This window comes from Mizuhopecten yessoensis, unplaced genomic scaffold (genome assembly GCF_002113885.1).
Source record: "Mizuhopecten yessoensis strain PY_sf001 unplaced genomic scaffold, ASM211388v2 scaffold673, whole genome shotgun sequence".
In the NCBI taxonomy this organism is placed as follows: domain Eukaryota; kingdom Metazoa; phylum Mollusca; class Bivalvia; order Pectinida; family Pectinidae; genus Mizuhopecten; species Mizuhopecten yessoensis.
Genome location: NW_018403664.1, coordinates 766,915 through 782,393, shown reverse-complemented (window position 1 = coordinate 782,393; position 15,479 = coordinate 766,915). Strand labels below are relative to the sequence as shown.

Sequence of the window (15,479 nt, the reverse complement as noted above, 5' to 3'; positions counted from 1 at the left end):
TGTTACATCCTTAACAAGACATTTTTGAAGTTTTAACATTTGATCAAAGTTTATTTTCAGACCCTTTCTGTTAAATTACTTCTCTTTAAAATGTCATATATGTTTAAGTGGAACGATATATCCATGTATACACAGGAGTTAGTATTGAAATGTTTGGTTCGATACATTGATTATTGATGAAACCAATTGTTAGTTATCTAAGGTTTGTCTGGTTCGTCTGTTAGTTTCAAGATGCGAAAAGGGTTAGGGTATTATTATTACATAATATTACATAATGTATAACATTAATATTACTGTTAATATATTTAATATTCCAGGTAAAAACTGTCAAAAGTTATGCATTGGTTTCATATCTATATATCAACAAATATAATTACGTTACAAAATGTAGAGTTTTCCCCCTTGACTTATTTTTTGTATTACCTGCCTGAGACGAATCCTACAGGAATTTAGGATTGAGATTTAAGTAATAAAGGCCAGCATATGCAGTTTAATTGACTTGCCTCCGTCTCTAGAATATAAAATTATTTAGAAAAACAATAACTGTAATAATTTCATTTGGATGTCGGATAAGTTTTAAACTAGGAGGAGTTAGCTAGTAGAAAAATGCAGTCGAGAAATCCTTCAAAATCTGTTGTGCTGGGCCAGTCGAGCAGTTTAACAAAATGTCTGATTTGTTGTACTTTAAGGTATTGTTTTGAGAATGACAGGTAACGATAATTAGCTACCAAGTATAAAGTAGAATGACGTGTCAGTGGTGTTTATTTACATTGTAAACTTCTGCAGTACATGTTGGTACTATCAGGTTTTCCAGCTCAGAATGGAGTCCAGCTATTTTGATATTCCATCAAATGAATGTTTATTGAATAATTTCATTGGAGGAAAGCATTTAGGGGATGATTTTAAATTGATGCAAGAAAAATGTGGTTATTTAGACTCAGTTACATGGGAAATTGCTGTGGTGTGTTTCTTTAAATGCCTACAGGTTATAAGGAACATGATAAGGTGGGATGTTTTCTCTCGTCAATTTCTATATAAATCCTCGGGAGTGATTGATCCCTTTTCAATGCCCCTTTTTCTAAAAGTCATTGCCAAATTTTAACACAAATATGTTCTTAAGTGAAACATTACTCTCTCAATAGCTACTTGTTATATAAGAGTTTTATAAGAAGTTGAGCACCAATCTGATTGGAGTGTACAGTGCTGGTTTTATAAGGGTAGTGCCAGATTCTCCTCTCCAGGGAGGTACTTATCCACTCTCTGTGTGTGACATTGTAATCCGCCAAGCTTAGATCCCTCTATATGTATCTCAGGAATTCAGCTTCAGGAGTGCACTGTATTTTTGGGAGGATAGTGGGGAGCATTATAATTTCTTGGAGGGCAAAATGACACAGATCAAGTTAGCTTGAAAAGGAAAAGTTAGTCTGTGCTGAAAATGACTTAGTAGGTAGTATGTCACATTTCTTAATGTGGTATTCTTGGTACATATTCATTGATCCCCTTAAAAACTGTAAAGATCGGTTTTTCAGGAATTTGGTACAAAATGCCAAAAGGCTGTTTACTGTGATGTGTGTGGTAGTAATCTTGAGATTATGAGCGGGCATGGAGTCCCAGGTCAAATGTCACAATAATGATCTACCATCTTTATTTACAGGAATTCCCAAGCTGATGGAATTACTTATTATCTTATCTTGTAATTCCACAATAGTCAAGTTCTCCACTCCACAACTCAACAGGGTTTAAAAGATCAAATGTGATGCTCTGTCTTTCTAGCACCTCGGGTGTACCATCCTATACTGAAATCTGAGATGGTAAGGACCATCAACAATATATGCAGACAAGGCATGTACCGTAAGGTAGAAATTATCTTTTTTTTTAGTTTTAGTTGGTGGTTCTGTACTAACACTGTCACCTGGGTTGGGGTCAGGAGGTTAGAGGTCAATTACAGTTCATTTTCGATGATACATGAGGGATACTTCATCCTTGTATCAAATTAATATCATAAAATTGTAGTGATGTCTGTTTAGGTAATCCTCTGATAAGGAAAGGTGGGGTACTTTATAGCCCCTAAGAGAGGCCCACTTCAATGATTGTCTCAAAAGGAAATCCTATGGTATGGAAAGGTGAGGTACTGTATAGCCCCTCAGAGAGGCTTACTTCAATGGTTGTTCCACAGGGAAATCCTCTGGTAAGGAAAGGTGTGGTACTTTATAGCCCCTAAGAGAGGCCAACTTCAATGGTTGTCTCACAAGGAAATCCTCTGGTAAGGAAAGGTGTGGTACTTTATAACCCCTCAGAGAGACCCACTTCAATGATTGTCTCACAAGGAAATCCTCTGGTAAGGAAAGGTGGGGTACTTTATAGTCTCTCAGAGAGGCTTACTTCAATGGTTGTCCCACAGGGAAATCCTCTGGTAAGGAAAGGTGGGGTACTTTATAACCCCTCAGAGAGACCCACTTCAATGGTTGTCTCACAAGGAAATCCTCTGGTAAGGAAAGGTGTGGTACTTTATAACCCCTCAGAGAGACCCACTTCAATGATTGTCTCACAAGGAAATCCTCTGGTAAGGAAAGGTGGGGTACTTTATAGCCCCTCAGAGAGGCCCACTTCAATGGTTGTCTCACAAGGAAATCCTCTGGTAAGGAAAGGTGTGGTACTTTATAACCCCTCAGAGAGACCCACTTCAATGATTGTCTCACAAGGAAATCCTCTGGTAAGGAAAGGTGGGGTACTTTATAGCCCCACAGAGAGGCCCACTTCAATGGTTGTCTCACAAGGTAATCCACTGGTAAGGAAAGGTGGGGTACTTTATAGCCCCTCAGAGAGGCCCACTTCAATGGTTGTCTCACAAGGAAATCCTCTGGCAAGGAAAGGTGGGGTACTTATAAAGACTCTTCGAGTGCCCCACTTGAACGTCTGTCCAACCTCTCCCAAACAAACAGGGTGATCAGAATTTGTCAAAATGTTTTATTTTCATAGACTTTAAAAATTGTATATCTTTGATGTGTGCAAAAAGAGCCGTTTTTGAGTTTAAAGTGGCGCTGATAATAGGTTTGGCTGAGGCTACACTTGTCTTCTTGGTGTGACTTTAACATCCATCATAGCCTCTGTTAGTTGTGGTACATTCTTCCTCCTACTTGATATGTTAGAGAAACGTTGATAGAGATATATGTACATTTAAACACTTTAACAGTTAAAGGAAATTTATCTTTGAGAGTATAATAAAAACAGCTTTTCTTGTAATGACTGGGAAACAAGTTGTAGTTCTAAGGGTGGAATATGCTTTGCCTTTAAATACACAAACAAAATTCTGGAATCATTAAAGAGATTGTATTAGAACTTAAGTAGGAGATACGGAGATTGTAATTTCATCGGTTGATGTGTGTTGAAACTGGGGAGTATAGGATATTGTGGGCTTAGGGAGTTAAAAGTCGGTAGAGAAACTGATCAACTGTGGCATTGAATTGGAAACGATTATCAATTTTTGTCTTGAGTCATCGTCATTTCACATTTATTTTCATTGGTTGTAAATAAGAAGGCAGAACAGCGGAAAAGTTAGTTTGTGTTCGAAATACACCAAGGGACCCTATCAGTGACCTCCATCAGGGGCATTGTTAACACTGCAACTTATGTATTTTCTTAAAAATAATGACTGTCTGAAGATCTCGAGAGGGCTAAATACAAAATGGCGTCGCACCCTGCTGTTATAGCTCGCTTTATTTGAAGAATCGGCCCTAGCTGTCATCAATGAATAATATCTGTTTTGTTGATCTGAGAGACAACTTGTAGAATTGGTTGGTTATTGCGATCTTATCCAATACCTAAATTATTCTGCACTACTCATTATTAATCAGGGAAAATAATATTCAGAGAGAGGGGAGATACTGGGAGAGATAGCATATACTGGGAGAGATAGGATATACTGGGTAACACTGCAACTTATGTATTTTCTTAAAAATAATGACTGTCTGAAGATCTGGAGAGGGCTAAATACAAAATGGCGTCGCACCCTGCTGTTATAGCTCGCTTTATTTGAAGAATCGGCCCTAGCTGTCATCAATGAATAATATCTGTTTTGTTGATCTGAGAGACAACTTGTAGAATTGGTTGGTTATTGCGATCTTACCCAATACCTAAATTATTCTGCACTACTCATTATTAAGCAGGGAAAATAATATTCAGAGAGGGGGGAGATACTGGGAGAGGTAGGATATACTGGGAGAGGGAGGATATACTGGGAGAGAAAGGATATACGGGGAGAGACAGGATATATAATGGGAGAGACAGGATATAATTATTCTGCACTACTCATTATTAATCAGGGAAAATAATATTCAGAGAGAGGGGAGATACTGGGAGAGGTAGGATATACTGGGAGTGATGGGATATACTGGGAGACGGGATATCCTGTCTCTCCCAATATATCCCGGCTCTCCCAGTATATCCAATCTCTCCCAGTATATCCTCCCTCTCCCAGTATATCCTCTCTCTCCCAGTATATCCGGTCTCTCCCAGTATATCTCCCAGTACATCCTGTCTCTCCCCGTATATCCCATCTCTCCCTGTATATCCTGTCTCTCCCCGTATATCCTTTCTCTCCCAGTATATACCATCTCTCCCAGTATAGCCTATCTCTCCCAGTATCTCCCATCTCGCCCAGTATATCCTGTCTTTCTCAGTATATCCTGTCTCTCCCCGTATATCCCATCTCTCCCATTATATCCCGTCTCTCCCCGTATATCCTTTCTCTCCCAGTATATACCATCTCTCCCAGTATAGCCTATCTCTCCCAGTATATCCTATATCTCCCAGTATATGCTATCTCTCCCAGTATCTCCCGTCTCTCCCAGTACATCCTGCCTCTCCCAGTATACCCCATCTCTCCCAGTATCTCCCGTCTCTCCCAGTACATCCTGTCTCTCCCAGTAGATCCTATCTCTCCCAGTATGTGCCATCTCTTTCAGTATCTCCCATCTCTCCCAGTTTATGCCATCTCTCCAAGTATATCCCGTCTCTCGAAGTATATCCGGTCTCTCCCAGTATATCATGTCTCTCCCAGTATATTCTGTCTCTCCCAGTATATACTTGGAGAGACGGGATATACTGGAAGAGACGGGATATACTGGAAGAGACGGGATATACTGGGAGACCGGATATACTTGGAGAGACGGGATATACTTGGAGAGACGGGATATACTGGGAGAGGGACCCTATCAGTGACCTCCATCAGGGGCATTGTTAACACTGCAACTTATGTATTTTCTTAAAAATAATGACTGTCTGTAGATCTGGAGAGGGCTAAATACAAAATGGCGTCGCACCCTGCTGTTATAGCTCGCTTTATTTAAAGAATCGGCCCTTGCTGTCATCAATGAATGATATCTGTTTTGTTGATCTGAGAGACAACTTGTAGAATTGGTTGGTTATTGCGATCTTACCCAATACCTAAATTATTCTGCACTACTCATTATTAAGCAGGGAAAATAATATTCAGAGAGGGGGGAGATACTGGGAGAGATGGCATAAACTTGGAGAGATGGGATATACTTGGAGAAACAGGATATACTGGGAGGGATGGCATATACTGGGAGAGATATGATATACTGGGGGAGATATGATATACTGGGAGAGACCGGATATACTGGGAGAGACCGGATATACTTCGAGAGACGGGATATACTTGGAGAGACGGGATATACTTGGAGAGACGGGATATACTGGGTGACGGGATATACTGGGAGAGTAGGGATATACTGGGAGAAACGGGATATACTGTGAGAGACGTGATATACTGGGAGAGACGGGCTATACTGGGAGAGACAGATATACTGGGAGAGACGGGATATACTGGGAGAGACCGGATATACTTGGAGAGACGGGATATACTGGGAGAGACGGGATATACTGGGAGAGACAGGATATACTTGGAGAGACGGGATATACTGGGAGAGACGGGATATACTGGGAGAGACCGGATATACTGGGAGAGAAGGGATATACTGGGAGCGATGGGAGATACTGGGAGAGACAGGATATACTGGGAGAGACGGGATATACTGGGAGAGACAGGATATACTGGGAGAGATGGGATATACTGGGAGAGACAGAATATACTGGGAGAGACCGGATATACTGGGAGAGAAGGGATATACTGGGAGAGATGGGAGATACTGGGAGAGACAGGATATACTGGGAGAGACAGATATACTGGGAGAGATGGGATATACTTGGAGAAACAGGATATACTGGGAGAGACGGGATATACTGGGAGAGACAGGATGTACTGGGAGATAGGATATACTGGGGGAGGCAGGATATGCTGGGAGAGACAGATATACTGGGAGAGACAGGATATACTGGGAGAGACAGGATATACTGGGAGAAACAAGATATACTGGGAGAGACAGGATATACTTGGAGAGACGGGATATACTGGGAGAGACAGAATATACTGGGAGAGACAGAATATACTGGGAGAGACAGGATATACTGGTAGAGACAGGATATACTCAGAGAGACAGGATAAACTGGGAGAGATGGGATATACTGGGAGAGACAGAATATACTGGGAGTGACAGGATATACTGGGAGAGACATGATATACTGGGAGAGACAGGATATACTTATACTGGGAGAGATGGGATATACTGGGAGAGAAGGGATATACTGGGAGAGACAGGATATACTGGGAGAGATGGGATATACTGGGAGAGACAGAATATACTGGGAGTGACAGGATATACTGGGAGAGACAGGATATACTGGGAGAGACAGAATATACTGGGAGAGACAGGATATACTGGGAGAGATATGATATACTGGGAAAGACAGGATATACTGGGAGAGACAGGATATACTGGGAGAGACATGATATACTGGGAGAGACAGGATATACTTATACTGGGAGAGATGGGATATACTGGGAGAGACAGGATATACTTGGAGAGACAGGATATACTGGGAGAGATGGGATTACTGGGAGAGACGGGATATACTGGGAGAGACGGGATATACTGGGAGACGGGATATACTTGGAGAGACGGGATATACTGGGAGACGGGATATACTTGGAGAGACGGGATATACTGGGAGACGGGATATACTGGGAGAGACAGGATGTACTGGGAGATATACTGGGAGAGAAGGGATATACTGGGAGAGACGGGATATACTGGGAGAGTAGGATATACTGGGAGAGGTAGGATATACTGGGAGAGATGGGATATACTGGGAGAGAAGGGATATACTGGGAGAGACAGGATATACTGGGAGGGACAGAATATACTGGGAGAGACAGGATATACTGGGAGACGGGATATACTGGGAGAGACAGGATGTACTGGGAGATATACTGGGAGAGACGGGATATACTGGGAGACGGGATATACTTGGAGAGACGGGATATACTGGGAGACGGGATATACTGGGAGAGACAGGATGTACTGGGAGATATACTGGGAGAGAAGGGATATACTGGGAGAGACGGGATATACTGGGAGGGACAGAATATACTGGGAGAGACAGGATATACTGGGAGGGACATGATATAATGGGAGAGACATGATATAATGGGAGAGACAGGATATACTTGGAGAGACAGGATATACTGGGAGAGATGGGATTACTGGGAGAGACGGGATATACTGGGAGAGATGGGATATACTTGGAGAGACAGGATATACTGGGAGAGACAGGATATACTGGGAGGGACAGAATATACTGGGAGAGACAGGATATACTGGGAGACGGGATATACTGGGAGAGACAGGATATACTGGGAGAGACATGATATAATGGGAGAGACATGATATAATGGGAGAGACAGGATATACTTGGAGAGACAGGATATACTGGGAGAGATGGGAGAGATGGGAGGTACTCAGAGAGACAGGATATACTGGGAGAGATGGGATTACTGGGAGAGACGGGATATACTGGGAGAGATGGGAGAGATGGGAGATACTCAGAGAGACAGGATAAACTGGGAGAGATAGGATATACTGGAAGAGACGGGATATAATGGGAAAGGTAGGATATACTGGGAGAGACAGGATATACTGGGAGAGACAGAATATACTGGGAGAGACAGGATATACTGGGAGAGACAGGATATATACTGGGAGAGACAGGATATACTGGGAGAGACATGATATAATGGGAGAGACGGGATATACGGGGAGAGACATGATATAATGGGAGAGACGGGATATACGGGGAGAGACATGATATAATGGGAGAGACGGGATATACGGGGAGAGACATGATATAATGGGAGAGACGGGATATACGGGGAGAGACATGATATAATGGGAGAGACGGGATATACTGGGAGAGACATGATATAATGGGAGAGACAGGATATACTGAGAAAGACAGGATATAGTGGGAGAGACAGGATATACTTGGAGATTAGGATATACTGGGAGAGACAGGATATACCGATAGATACGTACAGGATTATGGATACAGGGAAAAAGCTAAATCACCTGACTGCCAATCATCACCATTTACAAGTCACAACTCACATATTCCTATACATGTTTTCTTAGTGAAAGATTTATGTCAGAATTGTGTAAAACTGCCATTTTAAAGATAAAGATGTGCTAACATCCTAAAATACAACCGTTAAAATGCTAAATATTCATAACTTCTTCAGTAGCTAACTTTCAGTTTTTTGAATACTGTCTCTTTGAAATCAATTTCTGTATGTGCTTTGATATTTTGAATCTTCTGTTTGGTCTCCTTGCCTCTAGAGTGTCATTGAATTGGAATAGTAATCACATTCTGGATGTTTAGTCAAAAAAATGCTGCCTGTTTTTGAATCTACACCTTAAATGTGAGAAGTATGTAAATCCTGTGATACTCCACACAGACGTTCTAGTTGCTACAGATAATATTATACAACAAGGAACCTATTGGATTGGATTGTTGTAAGTCTATAAGATAACTGCTTTGAAAAAAAGATTGATTCACTGCATGGTGGTCTTTTAGATGGAGTGCAACTCTTGGCATCTTATCAACCAATCAAAATCTTTGTAACACCTATAGATTGGCCTTATATCGACCAATCACGGCTGATTTAACATTGACACCCTTGATTGAGTCTATATAAAGAGGTGTGAGATTTCTGATTAATCCTACTATACCTTGTCTGATCAAAGGTACAAGTGTGATTTATGAAAAAACATTTAAAACAGAGTGATATTCATCAAATTGGAATGTCGAGGTATAATGCCTCGAACCTTGAAAGACAAAACCCCATGTTTTTGTATGAAAGAAGACATTTTTCCTAAATACATGTACGTTACACAGACTGTAGTCTTTGTTTTTCATGTTTCAGATATCTTTTATCCTTTGATATTAAACTTTAAAGTTTGGTCATCTTAGAAATAGTTGGATTCATGTGGATTATTTTCATCCAGCATGCATAAAATTGAGTTAATCAGGTATGAGAATAATGGGGATTTACAAAGTTATCACTCTTTTTAGATCACCTGAACTTAAGCAGCAAGAGGCAAGAGCCTTCGGATCAGCATGAAAGTAAAAACACTTTATGGTGACCTCAAAAAAAGCAGTTGTACAAGAGTTTGGAGTCAGTTGCTGCAGTTGTTCTTGAGAAGAAATATAAATTGCCTTAGCTGATCTGATGCAAAGGCAGCCATCTTGGATTTATAAGCATTAATACAAAAAGTAACAACACTTAATTGACTGGTACTTTTCAGATATCTCCTCATTGGAAGTTTCAGCGGTTGATATACTGTACCTGTTGCTATCCGTCTTCGTCCGACGTTGGCGCTCGTCGTCCGTTAACATTTTACATTTTAAACTTAAGCTGAAATACTGTCCAAAGTTTTTTTTCTTTTTCGTCCGATCAAAAATCCAATATGGCCGCCACGACCACCATTTTGAAAAAATCTATTTCAAACTTAAAATCAAGTTCTTATAGGCCGATTTTACTGAAACTCGGTCTAGGAATGATCAGCTCACATTGGTCCTGACAAACTTAACGTTATACTTAACTTTTGTTTACTCAAATTGGTAGGGATGTCTGACATCATTATCTCCACTTCATATTTCAACAACAAAAATAAATACTGTAGGACTCAGGTGACTGTTAAGGCGCATGGGCCTCTTGTTATACAAAAAAAATCATCGCCCAATAAGTCTAAATCAAATTATCAACTGTAGTAGTTCATATTAACACTGAGAAGATGTTAAAAAGATTCCTTCAAGGTTTATGAAGGGTAACACCCAATACATGTTTGCTATAACACAAGTCTATCTGTCTTCACTAGATTTCATTGTTTTCATGTTTATGTCGTTACCTAAACATTGTTTTCCTTCTTTGTGCTACTCCGTTGTCAATTTTGACAAATGATTTTTGAAAAATTACCAGATTTGTGAAGTGTGTATACCCCTATTGTTCTGTGTAGCGATGCTATTAGTGCCAATATAACGACAAACCCTTTCCTTCATTTTGACATGCTAGCTGCCATTTTTGACTTATTATTTTTTTGGTAATTCTTTCTCACCCTTAATTCTCTTGTTGTGATGTTTTTTTAACAATCACAAAAAAAATCCCTTTCATTCTATGTCTCTGTTGTGAAACGTGATACTGGACGTATATCTTTGTTTTCAATCATTGTTTGTATGTCTGCTTTAACAACTGATACAACTGATCATACTTCCCTAACCGCGACAGAAAGTTCAGTCCTGATGAATTGTAGTTGGGTAAGTTGCTCAACTTAACTGGAAGAACTAGAGGCTATTTTATGACAACTACATTTTAACTTAAAATTAAACTTAATACATTAATTGTCATTTATTCTCCATTTAAACTACAAACATTAATTGTCGATCATTTTCTGCTTTGATGCTGTAGTTGGATAGGATTTCAGCTAACTTGGATATAAGCTTGGGATAATTACCTGTGTGAGACCTTGGCGTTCACCTGTTCCTAACCAAAACATCCCTATGTTATGTGCAAGTCTAGACCACATGTACTACACTATATTAATTGACCTATTTCCAAGGTATTTTGGCTGAAATTCCATCTTTGCTCTCAAAAGCCCTAGACATATTTTTTATTGATATATTACATAATGTTAGAGATCAGAGCTTATTTAAGAAATTATGAACAAATTTCTCCTTTAGACTTAAAAAAAGAGCCACTTAATTCTGAGTATGCTCCCCAAAGTTCAATAGAAAATCCCAAGTGCTTTACGCAGTGATATGCTTAGCAATGTTATTTACATGCTAATGGACTTTTTATACATACCAGTACTGTTTTATGTCTAAACATTGCATTGGCTAACACCCAGAAAATATCATCAAAATTTCTTATTTATTCAAGTGAGTACTCCATGTGTTGTGCTTTATTATCGTGGAAAGTGAATGGTAAAATTTAAACATTTTGATGACCTTGATGGAGTAATAATGCCAATAAACAAAGAATATAATCAGCTTGATTGAGTGATGCAGAAAAAGAAATTATTTTGATGACCTTGAGAATGAAGACTAATTACAGACATTTTATGGCATGAAATATAATAAAGATAACACGTTTTTGGAGAGGTATTTTGTTTTCATATATAACTGAAATTGTGCAATCAGCTGTTTATGTTTTAAAACACTTTCGTATGGACAATTTGTAGATTTTTGTATGAAAATTCAACTGTATGAAATTCTACTGTATGGAATTCTATTGATTGGAATTCTAATTCATAAAAAATGCCATAACATTATGTTGCAGGTAAAATGAGTGAGTGAGTCTGGACTTAATAGATATGACCTGTTTATGGTGACATTTCATGATCATTAACATACTTTGTCTGGTAATTATATAAACTGAAATAAACAACTCATATTACATGCATAATCAGGCCAAAAAGTATCCTTGTTATAACATTTACTAAACCAAAATGACCTTGAAGTAGATGTGATCACTCAGGAAAATGTCTGTAAAACTGCAGCCTCACTCTGGCAGAGGTCAGTAAAACTGAAGGCTCATAGCTAGGCAATATGAATGCGAACTGGGCAAAGACAAATTCAAAGCAAGCTAGTGCTTGCTTCATGTTGAATTTGCCTTTGTCCTGTTGGCATTCATATTGCCTATGAATGCCAATAAAAGCAGTTCATTTCCTATATTTACCATTTTTTTGAAATTACTTAATATTATTGAAAATCAAATTAAGTTGCCAAACTTAAGCATTTATTTGAAATCAGTGGTTGTATTGTTTGTATGTTTAAGTTTAGATACTGAGGCATATCATTTACAGTCCAGGGAGGGTCAGTGGTATCCAATGGGACAATAATGACATCATAGTAATGATTATATCAAAAATTGGCTCAATGACATTCATAGGTGATATGAATGTCACCAGAATGTGGGAGGGTTATTAAGTGGCAATGCCATATGATGGTTAAAAGTGTGACATAGATGTTTTATAAGGCAAGCATCACATCTTTTGTCTACCTACAGAAAATAGACTTCAGAACATTTTCAATGCCTTGGAAATCTGTAGATTTATGTATCCCCCAAACACAAAAAATATTTAAATACATAAACCTCAGGCTTGCTGAAACTATTCCCTGTGGCATTGAAAGTTCTGTGTTTTCATGACACAATGGCCTAGGAGACATCATTAAAAAACAAACAACATTCAGACTTGGGGTATCTGGAGAGGTCATTTGTTATAGAAGAACTAAACAATTTCATGACCATTCAGATTTTCTAGATAACATTGTGATAATTGTTGTTAAATATATATTGGAGAAAGAGTGGGGATTGCTAGACAAAGGAGGTAGTTTAGTGGACAGTTCTGTGAAATAGATTGACTGCAATGATCATGCCTGTTAGGGAAATCAGCAATGAGTTTAATAATTTGGAGTTCTGCAAACTAAAACAAATTTGCTGTAATTGTACAAGTTGAGTAATTGAAGCTTTTCAGTAGTTGTGACAGGTCAGCTACAGTAGCTGTGACAGGTCAACTACAGTAGCTGTGACAGGTCAACTACAGTAGTTGTGACAGGTCAACTACAGTAGCTGTGACAGGTCAGCTACAGTAGTTGTGACAGGTCAACTACAGTAACTGTGACAGGTCAACTGCAGTAGTTGTGACAGGTCAACTACAGCAGCTGTGACAGGTCAACTACAGTAGCTGTGACAGGTCAGCTACAATAGGTGTGACAGGTCAGCTACAGTAGTTGTGACAGGTCAACTACAGTAGTTGTGACAGGTCAACTACAGTAACTGTGACAGGTTGTAGTGGAGTTCTAATAACCAGTAATCGTAGCAGTTCAGTTTACCAGTAATTGTAGCAGTTCTGTTAACCAGTAATTGTAGCAGTTCTGTTAACCAGTAATTGTAGCAGTTCAGTTAACCAGTAATTGTAGCAGTTCTGTTAACCAGTAATTGTAGCAGTTCTGTTAATTAGTAATCGTAGCAGTTCAGTTGCAGTTTTGTTAACCAGTAATCATAGCCGAATTCTGTTAACCAGTAATCGTAGCAGTTTTGTTATCCAGTAATCGTAGCAGTTCTGTTAGCCAGTAATCGAAGCAGTTCTGTTAATCAGTAATCGTAGCAGTTCTGTTAATCAGTAATCGTAGCAGTTCTGTTAATCAGTAATCGTAGCAGTTCTGTTAATCAGTAATCGTAGCAGTTCAGTTAACCAGTAATTGTAGCAGTTCTGTTAATCAGTAATCGTAGCAGTTCAGTTGCAGTTTTGTTAGCCAGTAATCATAGCCGAGTTCTGTTAACCAGTAATGGTAGCAGTTTTGTTATCCAGTAATCGTAGCAGTTCTGTTAACCAGTAATCAAAGCAGTTTTGTTATCCAGTAATCGTAGCAGTTCTGTTAACCAGTAATCGTAGCAGTTCAGTTAACCAGTTATCGTAGCAGTTCTGTTAATCAGTATTTGTTGCAATTCTAGCTGTTAATCAGTATTTGTTGCAATTCTAGCTGTTAATCAGTATTTGTTGCAGTTCTGTTGACTAGTAATTGTAACAGTCAAGATAATCTGGAATGTAGCAGTCCAGGTAAACAAAATGCAGCACTTTAGTTAACCAGTAGTGTAGTCAAGGTAACAGGAATTTAGGGGTTTGGATGATCAGTAATTGTTATGATTTAGTTAACCAGTAATTGTTGCAGTTCAGTTAACCAGTATTTTTTGCTGTTCAGTTTACCAGTAATTGTACCAGTTGAGTTAACCAGTGGTTCAATACGTATATGCATTTGCAGTATTTCAAATGTCAATCAACACATTCACAGAACAGCTATCTGGAGTTTATTTAAGTTAACCAGGACTGCTATAATGCAATGTAAAGACAAATCATTTTCATTCTCAATATTTTTTTCTGAACCTTGGCTTCTCATTGTGATTACCTCAGCGGTAGCAGAGCTCTGTTAGATAGGATACCTGACAAAACCACCAGTTATAGAGTTAGTCTGCTAGCTTTATTGGCTGGGGATTACTATAATTCAGCTAACCACAATAACTGCAGGAAATTGACACAGATAGTCTGTGCAATTTAGATGGTTGCCTTAATTAGCTAATGATGGAGTTAATGCTGTCAGGGATATAGGTCTTGTGTAGAGGTTTTGATCCTATGTAATATAAGTAATGTATAATGCCAGGCTATATAGTCTACTGGATCAAGAAGGTCTCCTCCCCATCAGCAGACACATTGATGGCCAGCTGGGCAGCAGTCAGATATTGTAACAATGTCTGTAAGAACTAAATAGAATATTGGCATACCTCGAGGGTATGACAAAGAAATCTCACCCAAAGGAATAAGATTATTGAATGCTGGTTTCCAGAGGCTTGCCAAGGATTTGACATGCAATAATTTTAATCTGAGGGTCAACATTTCTTTATCATCACCTGTGGTAATCATTATTATTTCCTCTCACCCTCTGATCTGCATGAAACACCAATGTCTTTCAGTTTGTCAACATAAGCACATAGGTAGTGTAGGAATATCGCCTCCATCTCAAACGCTATTTGTATTTCATATCAATGCAAACTAAGACATATAGTTCTTAAATCACTGAAACATTCAGTTATTAATGTAATGCTATCACTGTCAGACAGCAATAAAGCTAGGGGGGTGATACACAAGTGGGACTTTTAACTTCTCTTTGTTTTCCTTGAAGCTTTTATTGTTCTAAGACTGGTTTGAGTTGTCTTTTACCTTTACCAATTTTGTCAAAAATTAAAAGGGAATGACTACTTTGATTGAGCCACCTGTTCAGTATTGTACGTCCAATATGGCTAGCACATTAGAAAACATGGAAGACTGGTCTCCGTACCTGTGTTAAAAAATTGTTGATGATGACCTCCAGTGTTAAGGTTCCTGCCCTGTCAGATGTTTGACAGCTGGGGGAGATGAGGGAGGGGTACTGGGTGTGTTTGAGAGGGGGTAAAGGTTCCTGCCCTGTCAGATGTTTGACAGCTGGGGGAGATGAGGGAGGGGTACTGG

The 15,479-nt window shown here is 39.1% G+C and overlaps 1 protein-coding gene across 11 annotated transcripts in view; it reads left to right on the top strand.

Moving 5' to 3' along the window:
• LOC110451825 (thrombospondin type-1 domain-containing protein 7A-like) overlaps positions 1-15,479 on the top strand; it is a 328,653-nt gene that overhangs the window by 157,758 nt on the left and 155,416 nt on the right. Inside the window, exon 5 of one of the 11 annotated variants that reach the window (XM_021500081.1) lies at positions 1,774-1,856. The exons of the other annotated variants lie outside the window; for them this stretch is intronic. The gene's annotated coding sequence lies outside the window, so the exon portion shown is untranslated. The remainder of the gene's footprint in view (positions 1-1,773; positions 1,857-15,479) is intronic. 11 annotated transcript variants of the gene reach the window in all.